This window comes from Antennarius striatus, chromosome 19 (assembly GCF_040054535.1).
Source record: "Antennarius striatus isolate MH-2024 chromosome 19, ASM4005453v1, whole genome shotgun sequence".
Lineage (NCBI taxonomy): Eukaryota > Metazoa > Chordata > Actinopteri > Lophiiformes > Antennariidae > Antennarius > Antennarius striatus.
This window is the reverse complement of record NC_090794.1, coordinates 1,868,207-1,885,244: the sequence shown is the minus strand read 5'-3', so window position 1 is coordinate 1,885,244 and position 17,038 is coordinate 1,868,207.

Here is a 17,038-nt window from a genome sequence, read left to right as displayed (position 1 = left end):
GTCTCTGAATCTGACTGATTTCCACCTGTGAATGAATGAACGATGACGTCAGAACATCAGGAATGTTTTTAGAGCTGCGTCTGAACCTTTTCCTCTGGTGGGCGGTCCCATCCCAGAATGCATTTTCCCATCACTGTTTCTGATTTGACTGAGTGGATCTCTACTAATCAATACTGATCAGCTCCAGCTGGTGATGTTGCTAAGCAACAGCGCCCCCTAGTGGAAGGGCTGACAGTAGAGGAGCTGCTGGAATGAGTTTTGCCGCCTCTTGATGAAAGTGTTCAGTCTGAGTAGCTCAGTGGGTAAAGAGGCTGGTTCCCATTGGTTCTTTATGGTTCAGGAGGTCGTGGGTTCGATCCTCACACCCGTCTGAGGTTTTCTGGACTCATCTTTTTGAGCTCTGGCTCTCAGGTGTTTACTGACTAGTGATCATTAGAATTAACACAGCTGGTTACTACATTAAATCTAAGTTTAGATAGATAGATAGATAGGTAGATAGGTAGATAGATAGATAGATAGATAGATAGATAGATAGATAGATAGATAGATAGATAGATAGATAGATAGATAGATAGATAGATAGATAGATAGATAGATAGATAGATAGATAGATAGATAGATAGATAGATAGATAGATAGATAGATAGATGGATGGATGGATAGATAGATAGATAGATAGATAGATAGATAGATAGATAGATAGATAGATAGATAGATAGATAGATAGATAGATGAATTTTTTAAAAATCAAACCGGACGCTGTCTAGAAACACGTTGACGTCAGGAAAGAAATGTTCTACTTTGGTTTTTGAACCTTTTGTGTCTTGCAACAATTATTTTATCTTTATCAAATCATACGTTCCTATTTTGGCTTCTATTAAACTGTTGTCATTCTGGTTCTCAGAGCTACGTGTATCAGGAAGGAAGGGAGTAAGGAAGGAAAGAAGGAACGAAGGAAGGAAGGAAGGAAGGAAGGAAAGAAGGAAGGAAGGAAGGGAGGACCCCAGACCCCTGCTGATGGACCGATGAGGAATGACCCTGGAGGCAGTAGAGGAGCAGGTCCACAGCCGATGGACAGATGGGGGCTGGACCTGAGAAAACCTGTGAGGACATAGAGCACAGAGACTCCAGGGAAGAAGACCAGTCAGTCAAAGGATTCAATCGGGTATCATCAGCATAACAATGACGGCAAAGTGTTTCCTGATGACCTCAAGGAAGCAGGTCTGAGATGAACAGTATTGGTCTAGAACCCAGCCTTGAGGAAGAACGTTTAGAATCAGCAGCGAACGGCTCCGAATCGGACGAGTCAAGAGTTGAGAGTCAAACCGGATTTAAAGTTCTAGTTTTTACACCGAAAATAGACAGAAGACCTGATTTACAGGTAAATTATAAAGACTCACAAAGTAAAAAGAAAGTTCCACGTACCTGTTGTGTTCTTTGTTCCCTCGTAGTCCAACGTGTTGAAATTGGTGGAAATTCAGAAATTCGCAGATGAAATCGGAAATGAAATTCGGAAATACGCAACGGAAATGCCCGGAAATCGCTTTTGTTTGGTTTTTGAAGCTTCTTTGTTTTTGTTTGACCCCGCCCACGCACGCATTTCGGTGTCCTACCTGTCTCCCAGGGTAGGATTGGATCCAACGTCTCCTGGCATGGCGTCCGCCGTCTTTATCCACCCAGCCATCTTCAGCGCTGAGGAGCCATGAAGACCAGAGGGAGGAAGAGCTGTCTGAAGGAAGAGCCTGCAGGAAGTGGTTTTCACCTGTCTGGTGTTTGAGGAGGTGTGACGATCCAGCATGAACCGTAGCTCAGCTGGTAGCAACGTTAGTCTGGAGATCAGAAGGTTGTTGGATCGAATCCCTTCAGGTCCTTTTTGAAGCCGTCTCTGAATCTGACTGATTTCCACCTGTGAATGAATGAACGATGACGTCAGAACATCAGGAATGTTTTTAGAGCTGCGTCTGAACCTTTTCCTCTGGTGGGTGGTCCCATCCCAGAATGCACTCTGGTGATGATGGATGGCAAAAAAAAAAAGTCATGTAAATGTCTAAACACACATTTTCCCATCATTGTTTCTGAATTGACTGAGTGGACCTTTACTAATCAATACTGATCAGCTCCAGCTGGTGATGTTGCTAAGCAATAGCGCCCCCCAATGGAAGGGCTGACAGTAGAGGAACTGCTGGAATGAGTTTTGCCGCCTCTTGATGAAAGTGTTCAGTCTGAGTAGCTCAGTGGGTAAAGAGGCTGGTTCCCATTGGTTCTTTATGGTTCAGGAGGTCGTGGGTTCGATCCTCACACCCGTCTGAGGTTTTCTGGACTCATCTTTTTGAGCTCTGGCTCTCAGGTGTTTACTGACTAGTGATCATTAGAATTAACACAGCTGGTTACTACATTAAATCTAAGTTTAGACAGATAGATAGATAGATAGATAGATAGATAGATAGATAGATAGATAGATAGATAGATAGATAGATAGATAGATAGATAGATAGATAGATTTTGATAGATGAATTTTTAAAAAATCAAACCGGACGCTGTCTAGAAACACGTTGATGTCAGGAAAGAAATGTTCTACTTTGGTTCTTGAACCTTTTGTGTCTTGCAACAATTATTTTATCTTTAGAAAATCATATGTTCCTATTTTGGCTTCTATCAAACTGTTGTCATTCTGGTTCTCAGAGCTACGTGTATCAGGAAGGAAGGAAGGAAGGAAGGAAGGAAGGAAGGAAGGAAGGAAGGAAGGAAGGAAGGAAGGAAGGAAGGAAGGAAGGACCCCAGACCCCTGCTGATGGACCGATGAGGAATGACCCTGGAGGCAGTAGAGGAGCAGGTCCACAGCCGATGGACAGATGGGGGCTGGACCTGAGAAAACCTGTGAGGACATAGAGCACAGAGACTCCAGGGAAGAAGACCAGTCAGTCAAAGGATTCAATCGGGTATCATCAGCATAACAATGACGGCAAAGTGTTTCCTGATGACCTCAAGGAAGCAGGTCTGAGATGAACAGTATTGTTCTAGAACCCAGCCTAGAGGAAGAACGTTTAGAATCAGCAGCGAACGGCTCCGAATCGGACGAGTCAAGAGTTGAGAGTCAAACCGGATTTAAAGTTCTAGTTTTTACACCGAAAATAGACAGAAGACCTGATTTACAGGTAAATTATAAAGACTCACTAAGTAAAAAGAAAGTTCCACGTACCTGTTGTGTTCTTTGTTCCCTCGTAGTCCAACGTGTTGAAATTGGTGGAAATTCAGAAATTCGCAGATGAAATTCAGGAAGTGAAATTCGCAGATGAAATTGGTGGAAATTCAGAAATTCGGAAATGAAATTCGGAAATACGCAACGGAAATGCCCGGAAATCGCTTTTGTTTGGTTTTTGAAGCTTCTTTGTTTTTGTTTGACCCCGCCCACACACGCATTTCGGTGTCCTACCTGTCGCCCAGGGTAGGATTGGATCCAGCGTCTCCTGGCATGGCGTCCGCCGTCTTTATCCACCGAGCCATCTTCAGCGCTGAGGAGCCATGAAGACCAGAGGGAGGAAGAGCTGTCTGAAGGAAGAGCCTGCAGGAAGTGGTTTTCACCTGTCTGGTGTTTGAGGAGGTGTGACGATCCAGCATGAACCGTAGCTCAGCTGGTAGCAACGTTAGTCTGGAGATCAGAAGGTTGTTGGATCGAATCCCTTCAGGTCCTTTTTGAAGCCGTCTCTGAATCTGACTGATTTCCACCTGTGAATGAATGAACGATGACGTCACAACATCAGGAATGTTTTTAGAGCTGCGTCTGAACCTTTTCCTCTGGTGGGCGGTCCCATCCCAGAATGCACTCTGGTGATGATGGATGGCAAAAAAAAGTCATGTAAATGTCTAAACACACATTTTCCCATTACTGTTTCCGATTTGACTGAGTGGATCTCTACTAATCAATACTGATCAGCTCCAGCTGGTGATGTTGCTAAGCAACAGCGCCCCCTAGTGGAAGGGCTGACAGTAGAGGAGCTGCTGGAATGAGTTTTGCCGCCTCTTGATGAAAGTGTTCAGTCTGAGTAGCTCAGTGGGTAAAGAGGCTGGTTCCCATTGGTTCTTTATGGTTCAGGAGGTCGTGGGTTCGATCCTCACACCCGTCTGAGGTTTTCTGGACTCATCTTTTTGAGCTCTGGCTCTCAGGTGTTTACTGACTAGTGATCATTAGAATTAACACAGCTGGTTACTACATCAAATCAAAGTGTAGATAGATAGATAGATAGATAGATAGATAGATAGATAGATAGATAGATAGATAGATAGATAGATAGATAGATAGATAGATAGATAGATAGATAGATAGATAGATAGATAGATAGATAGATAGATTTTGATAGATGAATTTTTTAAAAATCAAACTGGACGCTGTCTAGAAACACGTTGACGTCAGGAAAGAAATGTTCTACTTTGGTTCTTGAACCTTTTGTGTCTTGCAACAATTATTTTATCTTTAGCAAATCATACGTTCCTATTTTGGCTTCTATCAAACTGTTGTCATTCTGGTTCTCAGAGCTACGTGTATCAGGAAGGAAGGGAGTAAGGAACGAAAGAAGGAAAGAAGGAAGGAAGGAAGAAAGGAAAGAAGGAAGGAAGGAAGGAAGGAAGGAAGGAAGGAAGGAAGGAAGGAAGGAAGGAAGGAAGGAAGGAAGGAAGGAAGGAAGGAAGGAAGGAAGGAAGGAAGGAAGGAAGGAAGGAAGGAAGGAAGGAAGGAAGGAAGGAAGGAAGGAAGGAAGGAAGGAAGGAAGGAAGGAAGGAAGGAAGGAAGGACCCCAGACCCCTGCTGACGGACCGATGAGGAATGACCCTGGAGGCAGTAGAGGAGCAGGTCCACAGCCGATGGACAGATGGGGGCTGGACCTGAGAAAACCTGTGAGGACATAGAGCACAGAGACTCCAGGGAAGAAGACCAGTCAGTCAAAGGATTCAATCGGGTATCATCAGCATAACAATGACGGCAAAGTGTTTCCTGATGACCTCAAGGAAGCAGGTCTGAGATGAACAGTATTGTTCTAGAACCCAGCCTAGAGGAAGAACGTTTAGAATCAGCAGCGAACGGCTCCGAATCGGACGAGTCAAGAGTTGAGAGTCAAACCGGATTTAAAGTTCTAGTTTTTACACCGAAAATAGACAGAAGACCTGATTTACAGGTAAATTATAAAGACTGACAAAGTAAAAAGAAAGTTCCACGTACCTGTTGTGTTCTTTGTTCCCTCGTAGTCCAACGTGTTGAAATTGGTGGAAATTCAGAAATTCGCAGATGAAATTCAGGAAGTGAAATTCGCAGATGAAATTGGTGGAAATTCAGAAATTCGGAAATGAAATTCGGAAATACGCAACGGAAATGCCCGGAAATCGCTTTTGTTTGGTTTTTGAAGCTTCTTTGTTTTTGTTTGACCCCGCCCACACACGCATTTCGGTGTCCTACCTGTCGCCCAGGGTAGGATTGGATCCAACGTCTCCTGGCATGGCGTCCGCCGTCTTTATCCACCGAGCCATCTTCAGCGCTGAGGAGCCATGAAGACCAGAGGGAGGAAGAGCTGTCTGAAGGAAGAGCCTGCAGGAAGTGGTTTTCACCTGTCTGGTGTTTGAGGAGGTGTGACGATCCAGCATGAACCGTAGCTCAGCTGGTAGCAACGTTAGTCTGGAGATCAGAAGGTTGTTGGATCGAATCCCTTCAGGTCCTTTTTGAAGCCGTCTCTGAATCTGACTGATTTCCACCTGTGAATGAATGAACGATGACGTCACAACATCAGGAATGTTTTTAGAGCTGCGTCTGAACCTTTTCCTCTGGTGGGCGGTCCCATCCCAGAATGCACTCTGGTGATGATGGCTAGCAAAAAAAAAAGTCAATGTAAATGTCTGAACACACATTTTCCCATCACTTTTTCTGAATTGACTGAGTGGATCTTTACTAATCAATACTGATCAGCTCCAGCTGGTGATGTTGCTAAGCAACAGCGCCCCCTAGTGGAAGGGCTGACAGTAGAGGAGCTGCTGGAATGAGTTTTGCCGCCTCTTGATGAAAGTGTTCAGTCTGAGTAGCTCAGTGGGTAAAGAGGCTGGTTCCCATTGGTTCTTTATGGTTCAGGAGGTCGTGGGTTCGATCCTCACACCCGTCTGAGGTTTTCTGGACTCATCTTTTTGAGCTCTGGCTCTCAGGTGTTTACTGACTAGTGATCATTAGAATTAACACAGCTGGTTACTACATTAAATCTAAGTTTATATATATAGTGCCCTATTATCACAGATGTTATCTCATTGTTCTTTACACATAGAGCTGCTCTAAACCAGTTTCTCAAAAAAAGAATTTACCATCAGTAAACAGTGGCGAGGAAGAGCATCCTTTAACAGGCAGAAACCTCGAGCAGACCCCCACCACTGGAAGGAAGGTGTTCACCAGCTCACCCAAGTCTGGTTTCAGCACGTCGGTGTTGTTTCACATCATTAGTCCCTATGTGCACTATTGCATTCTTCTGGATGTCCAGACATGATATGAAGGAGTCTCTCAGGCGTGTCAGAGACCAAATCATTGGGAAACCAAAGTGTTCTAGTGTTCTTGCTGCACATGCTTCTTCCTCCGTCACAGCTCAAACAAGACTAGCCATGGCAACCCAAAAGCACGAGAGAAGCAGGTGGGTCAAGAGTCTCAAAAAGGTTTAATATGACAGACTTCAAGCGCTGAATAATACAGGGTAGACGAATTCGACGAGACAAACGAGAAGACAGGAGTGAGGCAGGGTCAAACACAGGAGCAATCAAACCAGGCAGACAGATCCGACCAGGGGTTGGCGACAGGCAGAATCTACCAGGATCAAAAGCGTCAGGCAGGATACTAAGGCTGGAGAGTCAGGATGAGCACTGAACAATCCGGGAGAGGACCGAGGGCAGAGCTGGGTAAGTGAAGGGTAGATCAATCAGTTTTAACTTGAACATGTGAGCATTTTATCTGTCGATCCACATCAGGGGGTTACAGTTATTGCTTCTGCAGACACCTCCCAAGGGGGCTTGTGGTCCTAGATGAGACTGTGCTGAAAGACTAGTTCATAAAGGTTTAATTTGGCCTCCTGAAGACTCCTCCAACTTTCACACTTGCTTTAAAAGCGGGAAGATGTCACGACTTGTGGTGTATTGTTTCAAGCTGGGGTGATTGGAGACCGTACAGCAGCTGAGACCCCGGCTATCAGTCTGCATTGGACTGGTTCTAGTCCAGGTGTTAGATTTTGCATCATAGGACTCAACAGACTTGCATATGCCAAAGTTTTTGAAGCCCCCCATGACAAACAGCTTGTCGTTAATCACAGCAGTGTCAAAGAAAAACCGGTTGGTCAACATGGGGGGTATATTACGCCACTCATTAGCCTCAACGCTTTTGAAAACTTCAAAATTGTTGGTAAAAATTTTGCAATTGTGGCAACCGAGCTGTGAGAACAAAATAAAATAGTCATGTGAGTGTTTGGGTTCAAACCAAATTTAATATATTGTGCAGCATTCTAAGAAACTTTACGGTTGTGAACACAGCACGCGTAATGCCGACTAAACACCAAACAGAGGACATTTCATTCTGTCAGCGTTTTTTAACGTAGAGCTCTACGAGATAACATCAGGTGCTGGCCTCAGTCTGGGTTAGTTCTTCATTTAATCACCCCAAAAATCTGGTTGTCATACAAAACGATGCCTAATCCACAGCGTCTAGTGCTCATGTTGGCGCAGTGTGTCCACTGGTCAGACTCTGGACTATAACATTCACAACTTTGAAGGTCATTTATATTCCGACCACCACAAACGTAAATCTGGACAGCAAAGGAGGAAACAGAAAGGCAGTCAACAAACATCACTGTTCTTAGCTTAAGCCCCAGGTAAAATCAATTTTCTCTCATTTCCCATTTTCTACGTTCTTTTCTTTTATATAATTAAATTCTTATTTGTACAAATATTGAATGACTTCCAGCGTATAGTCTAGTCTACAGATATTTAAATTAACACATTCATTCATTTATCTAGCCGCAAGAGGGCACAAGCCAGTGTCTTGTTGTGCCGGTCCCAAGCCTGTCCCATGAGGACAGTGTCAGGTGTGATGTGTGATAGAAGAGTTTCAGCTAAAATGAAGGGAAAGGTGTACAAAACTGTGGTGAGACCAGCGATGTTGTTTGGTCTAGAGACAGTGTCACTGAGGAAAAGACAGGAGACAGAGCTGGAGGTAGCAGAGATGAAGATGCTGAGGTTCTCTCTGGGAGTGACCAGGAAGGATAGGATCAGGAATGAGTACATCAGAGGGACAGCACATGTTAGAGGTTCTGGAGATAAAGTCAGAGAGGCCAGACTGAGATGGTTTGGACATGTCCAGAGGAGAGATAGTGAATATGTTGGTAGAAGGATGCTGAGTTTTGAACTGCCAGGCAGGAGGCCTAGAGGAAGACCAAAGAGGAGGTTTATGGATGTAGTGAAAGAGGACATGAAGGTAGTTGGTGTGAGAGAAGAGGATGCAGAAGACAGGGTTAGATGGAGGACACTGATTCACTGTGGAGACCCTGAAGGGAGAAGCCCAAAGGAGAAGAAGATTCATTTATCTTATTATCCACTTCTCCTGATTCACGGGGTCACAGGGGTTGCTGGAGCCTATCCCAGCAGACTTACAGGTGAGAGGTTGGGGACACTCTGGACACGATGCTGGTGCACCACGGAGATGAACAACTTCATACACAGAAAATCACATGTTCTCCATATTGTTGGCTAAAACATTTAGTGGAGCTCTAAAGTCCAAAAGGGGAAAAACTCCCTCATTGAGGTAGAAACTCCGTGCAGGACCCAGACTCTGGAGGGCGGAGACAGATTCTGGAGAGCGGTCATCCGCCTTGACCGACCAGTTACTCACTGATCAAAGCCAGGTCGACCTTTGATCAGGACAGTATTGATCCATCAGAATTTAAAGTTGTAGTTTTTACACCGAAAATAGACAGAAGACCTGATTTACAGGTAAATTATAAAGACTCACAAAGTAAAAAGAAAGTTCCACGTACCTGTTGTGTTCTTTGTTCCCTCGTAGTCCAACGTGTTGAAATTGGTGGAAATTCAGAAATTCGCAGATGAAATTGGTGGAAATTCAGAAATTCGGAAATGAAATTCGGAAATACGCAACGGAAATGCCCGGAAATCGCTTTTGTTTGGTTTTTGAAGCTTCTTTGTTTTTGTTTGACCCCACCCACACACGCATTTCGGTGTCCTACCTGTTGCCCTGGGTAGGGTTCGATCCAACGTCTCCTGGCATGGCGTCCGCCGTCTTTATCCACCGAGCCATCTTCAGCGCTGAGGAGCCATGAAGACCAGAGGGAGGAAGAGCTGTCTGAAGGAAGAGCCTGCAGGAAGTGGTTTTCACCTGTCTGGTGTTTGAGGAGGTGTGACGATCCAGCATGAACCGTAGCTCAGCTGGTAGCAACGTTAGTCTGGAGATCAGAAGGTTGTTGGATCGAATCCCTTCAGGTCCTTTTTGAAGCCGTCTCTGAATCTGACTGATTTCCACCTGTGAATGAATGAACGATGACGTCACAACATCAGGAATGTTTTTAGAGCTGCGTCTGAACCTTTTCCTCTGGTGGGCGGTCCCATCCCAGAATGCACTCTGGTGATGATGGATGGCAAAAAAAAGTCATGTAAATGTCTGAACACACATTTTCCCATTACTGTTTCCGATTTGACTGAGTGGATCTCTACTAATCAATACTGATCAGCTCCAGCTGGTGATGTTGCTAAGCAACAGCGCCCCCTAGTGGAAGGGCTGACAGTAGAGGAGCTGCTGGAATGAGTTTTGCCGCCTCTTGATGAAAGTGTTCAGTCTGAGTAGCTCAGTGGGTAAAGAGGCTGGTTCCCATTGGTTCTTTATGGTTCAGGAGGTCGTGGGTTCGATCCTCACACCCGTCTGAGGTTTTCTGGACTCATCTTTTTGAGCTCTGGCTCTCAGGTGTTTACTGACTAGTGATCATTAGAATCACACAGCTAGATAGATATAGTGCCATTTACATATATATAATACAGTGGTTAGGAAAAACGTCCTTTAACAGGAAGAAACCTCGAGCAGACCCTCTTAAACTCAACCTGCAAATAAATTAATGAATGCAAAGCAGGAAGTGATGTCACGAATGTCTCATATTCAGGAGTGGTGACTGATGAGTGGATGCCCCCCCCCCTCTGGGCTGAGGCTTTCCCAGGGTCGGGTGTCGGAGCTGCTGCTTTTTGGGTGTCGCTTTCTGGGGTGTGAAATCTGCTCGCCTCCAGAGTTAAACGTTAAAACCCGGAACCGATGCCCTTTTTGATGAACTCGTGACCTCAAGTCAGGTCAGCGGGGGCAGATGAACCCCCCCCCACCTTGCCCCCACCACAACCGCCAACGCCACCGCTCCCACCGGCCTCCATTCCTGGTCGTGGTCTGGAGCTTTAGACTATACACATAATAATTACAGATGTATTGATCGCTGAATATATAATTTGTGTGCACCCCCCCCTGCCCCCCCCCATTAATGTGAACTCTGGTGAACTTTGCATGGCTTAAACGTTTCAGCCTCGCGCTTCACGTTCCCAGGAGCCGGTGTGAACCTGGGTGACAAGAAGACAGGCCTGAGAGTGTGAATGATGTTGAGGCCCGCGTCTGACCTCTTGAGGTCACGCCCCCACCCCATGCCCCCCCCCCCCATACCAAGGCTGAGGCTGCATGAGGCTGTCATTGGAGTTAAAGCCAGTTGTTTTGTGAACATTTCATCTGAATTTCATCCAAATCTGGTTTTAAACCCAGATTCTTGATGGGGGGGGGGGGTGATGGTTGGATCGCTCCGGTTCCCCCCCAGTGGAGCTCCAGGTGTGAACACACACGCCAGCGGAGGTGACGAAGTGTGACCCAGCCCCCCAGAGCACACTGCCTTCCCACAGTCACACCTCCGCCTGTGTCCACAGACACGGGGGGGGGGGTGATCAATTATTGATTATTGATCACAGGTTAAAGACTTTTACTGAGGATGTAGTTCGGATGTCAACCAACATCTTTCTGGGGGGGGGGGGGTTGAAAAATTTGGGTTTAAGAAGAGGACGCAGAGACTGCATCGAACAAAATATCCAAGGTTGATAAAGACTAATAATAAAAGTAAATAAATTTTTAAAAAAACTAAAAATAATACATTTTATTTTGTTTTAATACCCTTGAAGGTGAAAAACATGAAAATGTCGCCGTCTTTTGCGTGTTTTACCAGATCTTTCATGCGACAGGTGCCTGGAAGTGATTTTAAATCCGCCTGAAAGGACGTACCAGAGGATTGACATGATATTTAATGATTTTAAATCTCAATGAGACTTCTCCTGGTGAAATAAAATGTTAAATAAACATGTTAGTGATGTATTTGTGTCATTTATACATATATAAACAGATGTCTTTATGGTTAAAGGCAGTATCACAGGTCCATGTCGTTCTCACATTCGACCAGCAGGAGGCGCATCAGCACAAGGCGAGATTCCAGGGCTGTAGCTCTGGTGGTTCTCCACCAGGGGGCGGTGGTGCACTTCTCCTCCACTCTGATCATATTGCTGCTAAAACGGAATAATCCACCTGTTAATATCTGTAAATTAGTCCTAAATAAGCTTTAACTATCGATGGATCTTCGATCAGGAATTGATCAGGTGGGATTAATCGATTGGTTTCTATATGTTGCGGGTTTTTTTACTCTACTCAGATGAAGCTCCACATTTCAGCCACTTTTTAAAATTACCTTAGTAGTGATTTTTCAAACATTTAAACTGATTGAATTTTATTTCATATTTGGTCTCCTTTGCGGTCTGACATAGAAAAAAAAAAAAAGAATAAATAAAATAAAATAAACCTAAATAAATAAATGAAATTCAACTTTTAGATACAACATTAACATTTCCAACTTCAAATCAATAATTTTATCCATCTGTTGCTTTACACGAATTCACATTTTATTGTCATATTTATTGCGTTTATGCTATTTACCGTTACGTTGCTATTATTTTGCGAGCAAGCGGCAGCAGGACTGAGCATCGGCCCGACGCTAATCAAACCAACGACAAACAGCGTAAATCTTCACGTGGAATTCTGCGAGGAGCGGAGAGAAACCACGGAGTTGCTCTCGTTCTCCTCAGGACATCAACATTCCGGCTCACGCCGACGCCGAGCCGATAAAGCTGTTGTGCTTTTCCACACCTTGTTATCGCGCTCTCCACTTAAATAGTTAGTTTGGTCTCCTCTCTCCGAGATGTGTGCAGTGGAGATAATTACAATTTCAGTAACGTTTGCCAGGTGATTACCTCATAATCCCCTATTTCATTTGATAAGTCACGCATTGATTTAACTCAGAGTTGGACCTAATGGAGTATCTTTTACAACCGCCACAGTGATTTGTATGCCGGGGCGAAAGGACAACGACGGATCGGAGGCAGAAAAACAGCCGTTCATGTTCGCTGGGTGAAAGATGAGCAACAACAAGGCCGGTTTAATCGCAGCAGCGCTAATGCTAACAGTAAATCAGCGCCACGGCTACAGTATCACCCCTGGTTGGGGCTGAGAGAGTCTGTCTTGTGTAAACCTGGTTTTATTGTCTCGCCGGTGAAGGGAAGGGGAAGGGAGTGATGAAAACGGTGAAGGAGAGCTGCTTGGTATTCACCTGTCTCTCCGGATCAATAAAGGTAATTTGGTCTGATTCCTCCCTGTAGGCCTCTTAGCAGACGGACGGGGGGAGCGGGGTCAGCCGCCGCCGGGGCTGCAGGGAGCTGGAATAACTTAGAAACACACTCCGCAAATTACTGCCCCTGTTTGAGAATCCCTCCCTCAGATATCCCTCTGCCCCCCCCACCCCCCCGACCGGAAAGGGAGCTCCGGTCTGGAACCCCGTGGACGTCCACGTGTTCGTACGTAAACGTGGTCGACTTCAACGGTTTCCGGTCCAAACCTGACGAGTTTGGTTGACTTAGTTCAAAGAGCGTCGGTGATACCCATGAAGAAGACGGCTCTGGAGGTGGGCTGGAGGGTCAGGAATCATAAATCACCATGGAAACAGGGGCGTCAGGTTGTGACGGTGAATTCCTTGCTGATGCAACAACACGTGACTCTGCTCTGGGTTCTTTAGCTTTCGTTAAATCTGGCGTTCCGTCGGTATAACTCACCGCTAACCTTTTGATGATCGGACTTCTCTTTTTTTTGCCTTTTTTTTCCCCCCACCACATTCCCGATCCCAACCTCGGGTCTCTGGGTCTCACGAGGCACCGGCGCATCTCATCGGTGGGTTTATAGGCATGGAGGATGCCGTCCGTCATGTGGGGTCACAAGTCTGAGAGGAATGCTCCATGTCAGGGGAGGCAGAACTGGGGGGGGGTTGATCCCTCCCCCCATCACCGGCCGATCGCCGCTGCTTGGCTTCATCAAAGCGCACAGGTGTGCGCTGCACCTGTGTGCATACGCGCATATGCGCACGCCGTATTTTATCTCTACGTACACCGGAGGTCCTGACCTCGGGTTGGAGTGCTCGCCATGTGCTCGCCATCACGCCGCCGCTTTACTGCAGATGCTGCCGCAAGGGCTTTTATGGGAGAGAACAACTTTTATTGGCGGCGACGCGTTGTGACACCGTTTGGGTTTAATGTGAGGCGTCGGGCGCAAAAACAACTGTGCTAACGACGCCAGAAAAATGTTACAACCTGGACAACAAAAAAAAAAAAAGGAAGACGATGTGATAGGTTTCTGAAAACACCAGAACTTTTAGCACAGGTTAGCTCAGGTTAGCACAGGTTAATACAGGTTAGCTCAGGTTAGCACAGGTTAGCAAATGTCTTAAAATGCAGCACATAGTGAATAAAGTCTCAAAATCTCCCATAGGCATGTATGTGAGCGTGGTTGCGTGTCTCTTCCGGCGATAGGGCGTTGTAGGGGACGGATGGACGGATGAGTACGAAGAATGAAGCTGACGTCGCGCTTCACCATGTCAGAATCCGTCAGGCTTTCTATTAATAGCCGACTTGCTTTCCGCGTTCTTCCATCAAACTTCATTAATTGTTTGCGGAGGAGCACATATTGATAGTCGGACCGGCGCCGCGCCGCTCGAGGCGGACTTAGCTGACAAGTCATTTCCATTCTAGTACCCTGACCTAATCACCATATCTTATTATCATTCACATGAAAACACTAATTACAAAGACAGGGTGAACCTGATTTATGCTAATAGAAACGTGAATATGCGGCGGATGCATTAATCTGGAGTATAGAACCCTGCGCCGGTGTTAACTGTGATTAGCATGTGATTACCATCGCATGGGTTATATCTACTGGAGGCCCTGCTTCTGATGGGCTCGTGGAAATCTCTCCACTCAGCGGCGGGGAATGAGACTGTGACTCTTCACGGCGCCAGGAAATAATGTCGATCATTCAAAATGAACAATTCTGATTGTTTTCCTCTAAACACAAATACGTAATTGTCAGACGGTCGTTGCCCGACGTTCTCCGTCGGAGTCGGAGGATTAAAAGCGTCCGCATTGAAGGGTTAACGCAAACAGACAATGGAAGAGGTAAGATTCTTGCTTCTTGCAGAATCTCATTACAGCGAGGGACTATTTCTTCAGGAGGAAGGAGATTTACAGAAAATTATCAGGAAGTCGGAATCTCAAGAAATCATTTCGAAGAACGAAAGTCTTTTTTTTAGGAGAGGTTGAATTTCGTCTCTTTGACAAATGGATGTTTTATTCTTGTCGTTTGCGCATGTTTTTCAGGTTGTTTAAATGGTAGCCACACTGCCCTCTACCTGTTTCTGGTGGTATTGTGCCGTTCTTTCCATCTTGTTCGGATCTTTCTCCAAAAAGGGGTAAAAACACACGAAAGAAAATGTAAAAAACAAGATGAAACTTAAAGTTCATTTTATTTATTTTGTATAAATGGTATAGAAGGTGGACATCATCTTGTCCGGCACGCCTCCGCTGAAGGATGCGACCTAGCTTTACCAAACTTCGTAAACTTCGTGAAATACGTAAGTTATCTACGATTAATACGCCTGCTTAATTTTTCCGTCATCCATGCACAAATGCTACTCAGGAGACTTCGGAGGGTCTCCAGCTTCATCAGAGGAACGGCGGAGGAACGGGTGTGTCGATGGGGGGGGGAGATGAATCCTCTTCGAATAACTTTTGTTAAAAGGAAGATTAAATGTTCGTCAGATAGGAGACATGTGGACGATCTGGACGCCGGTTTCTCCCCGGCGCCATCTGTTCCTCCCCGGCCGGACCTCGTCCACGCCGCCGCCATCGGCCGGGAGGATGCGTTTGTTCTGGGAGACACGGGAACACAAAGAGAGGGGGGCCCATCCTTCTATCCCTTCTTTGATCCCTCTTTTGAGAGGGCTCAGGCGTGGCCTTCTCCCAGTGCCCCCCACCCCCCAATCCACCACCACCACCCCCAGCTTGTGCCTGCCCGGACAGCCCGGGTGCTTTGCACATGGTACTCCAGCAGAATGAGTCTATTGACGAGGCAACAGATTGGCTTGGAGGGTACCTGATGGTTATCCCCCACTCCCCCCCCCAACCCAGTCTGTCAGCCAACCAAAGACGACCCCTGAATGTCCAACTTTCTCATCAAACTGCCAGTGTGGAGTGGATTTAAGTGAGTGGCCAAAGCCATTGTTGGGTAATCTGGACAAAAAGGGAGGCGGTGTTGAGTGTGACTCTTTTCTCCGTCGGGATTAGGGTCGGTTTTTGTCGGATAACCCTCCGGCGGCTCCGGCGGTCGCTTGGCAGGGATGGAACAACCCTTCACTGGGTACAGAACCCAACCAGTAGGTTGAATCAAAGCCTGTGTGTTTGCCAGAAGTTTGTGTTAGGGTGGATTTGTCATTAGCCGGCCAGAGGGTCGTCTCCTGGAGGTGTACTCAGGTGTTGCTCCTGATGTCTGCAGCAATGGTGTTGTTTGCTGTTGGGAATCAGATCCCTTCCCCCCTGCCCTCCCTCTGCCCTGCGCCGGTCCCTCTGCACCCCAGCTAATACCAGGCTCATTACGCCGCCATCGATCGGCCCTCGCTTCACACCAAAGGGCAACGAAGTCCTCGCCTCCCTATCTCTCTTTTGTCATTCTTTTCTCCTCTGATTCCCTTCATAATCTCCTCTTTTTTTCTCCTCGCCCTCTCCCGCTCCATTGACTTCCTAATGCGACATCCTTCCCACCAATTACGGTTCCATCTGAAGCGACGAGGGCGACTTGGCGAACGCGGCCGAAAACCACGACATATACGATGGTGAAGAAGATCTGCAGAAAACGACAATGGAGCCGTTGGGTTCCTGATGTTGTTTACAGCTCCGGTCGTCTGGTGAGAGCCAATAATTTAAAACCCATCCAAGAAAAACACTCCAAGACTTTCTCTGCACACCCCCCCCCCAATCCGTCACTCAGACCCCTCCCCTGCTCTCCGGCCCCCGTCTTCCCCTTCGTCATGCTTTATATTCTCATTTTTCTTCCCAATCTTGCAAAGAGATTTGGTGTCTTGTAAACTAACACCCAATTTATTATACAAATCTGTGCAGAAGTATGCAGCCTGATGTGGGCAGCAGCGTAAACACTGTGTGGGGGCTGATGGGAGCTCTTAAATTACTGCCCTCGCTGCAGTATGGTGTGCATTAGGCAACGGATTCGCTCGCATGCACACAGATGTGTTTGCACTGCTTTAGCGCACATGCTAGGGCTGCAGGGTAGAATTAAAGGCACTTTAGACTGTCGTTACGCGATTATAACACAGTAACAATAAGTTATAGTGTGGCAGTAACACAGTTATAACACATAATAATACTTGGCAATAACAAGAAATAATCATTACAATATAGTAATAAAACAGCGACACAGTTATAACATGGTGATAATGTTCTAACAAGGTAATAAGAATTTATAGTAATGACACAGTGATAGCAGTTCTAACGTCTGATAACAAGTTATAAATTGGAAATAAGTTATAACTTCGTAATGACAGTTTAACACTATAGTAACAAACTA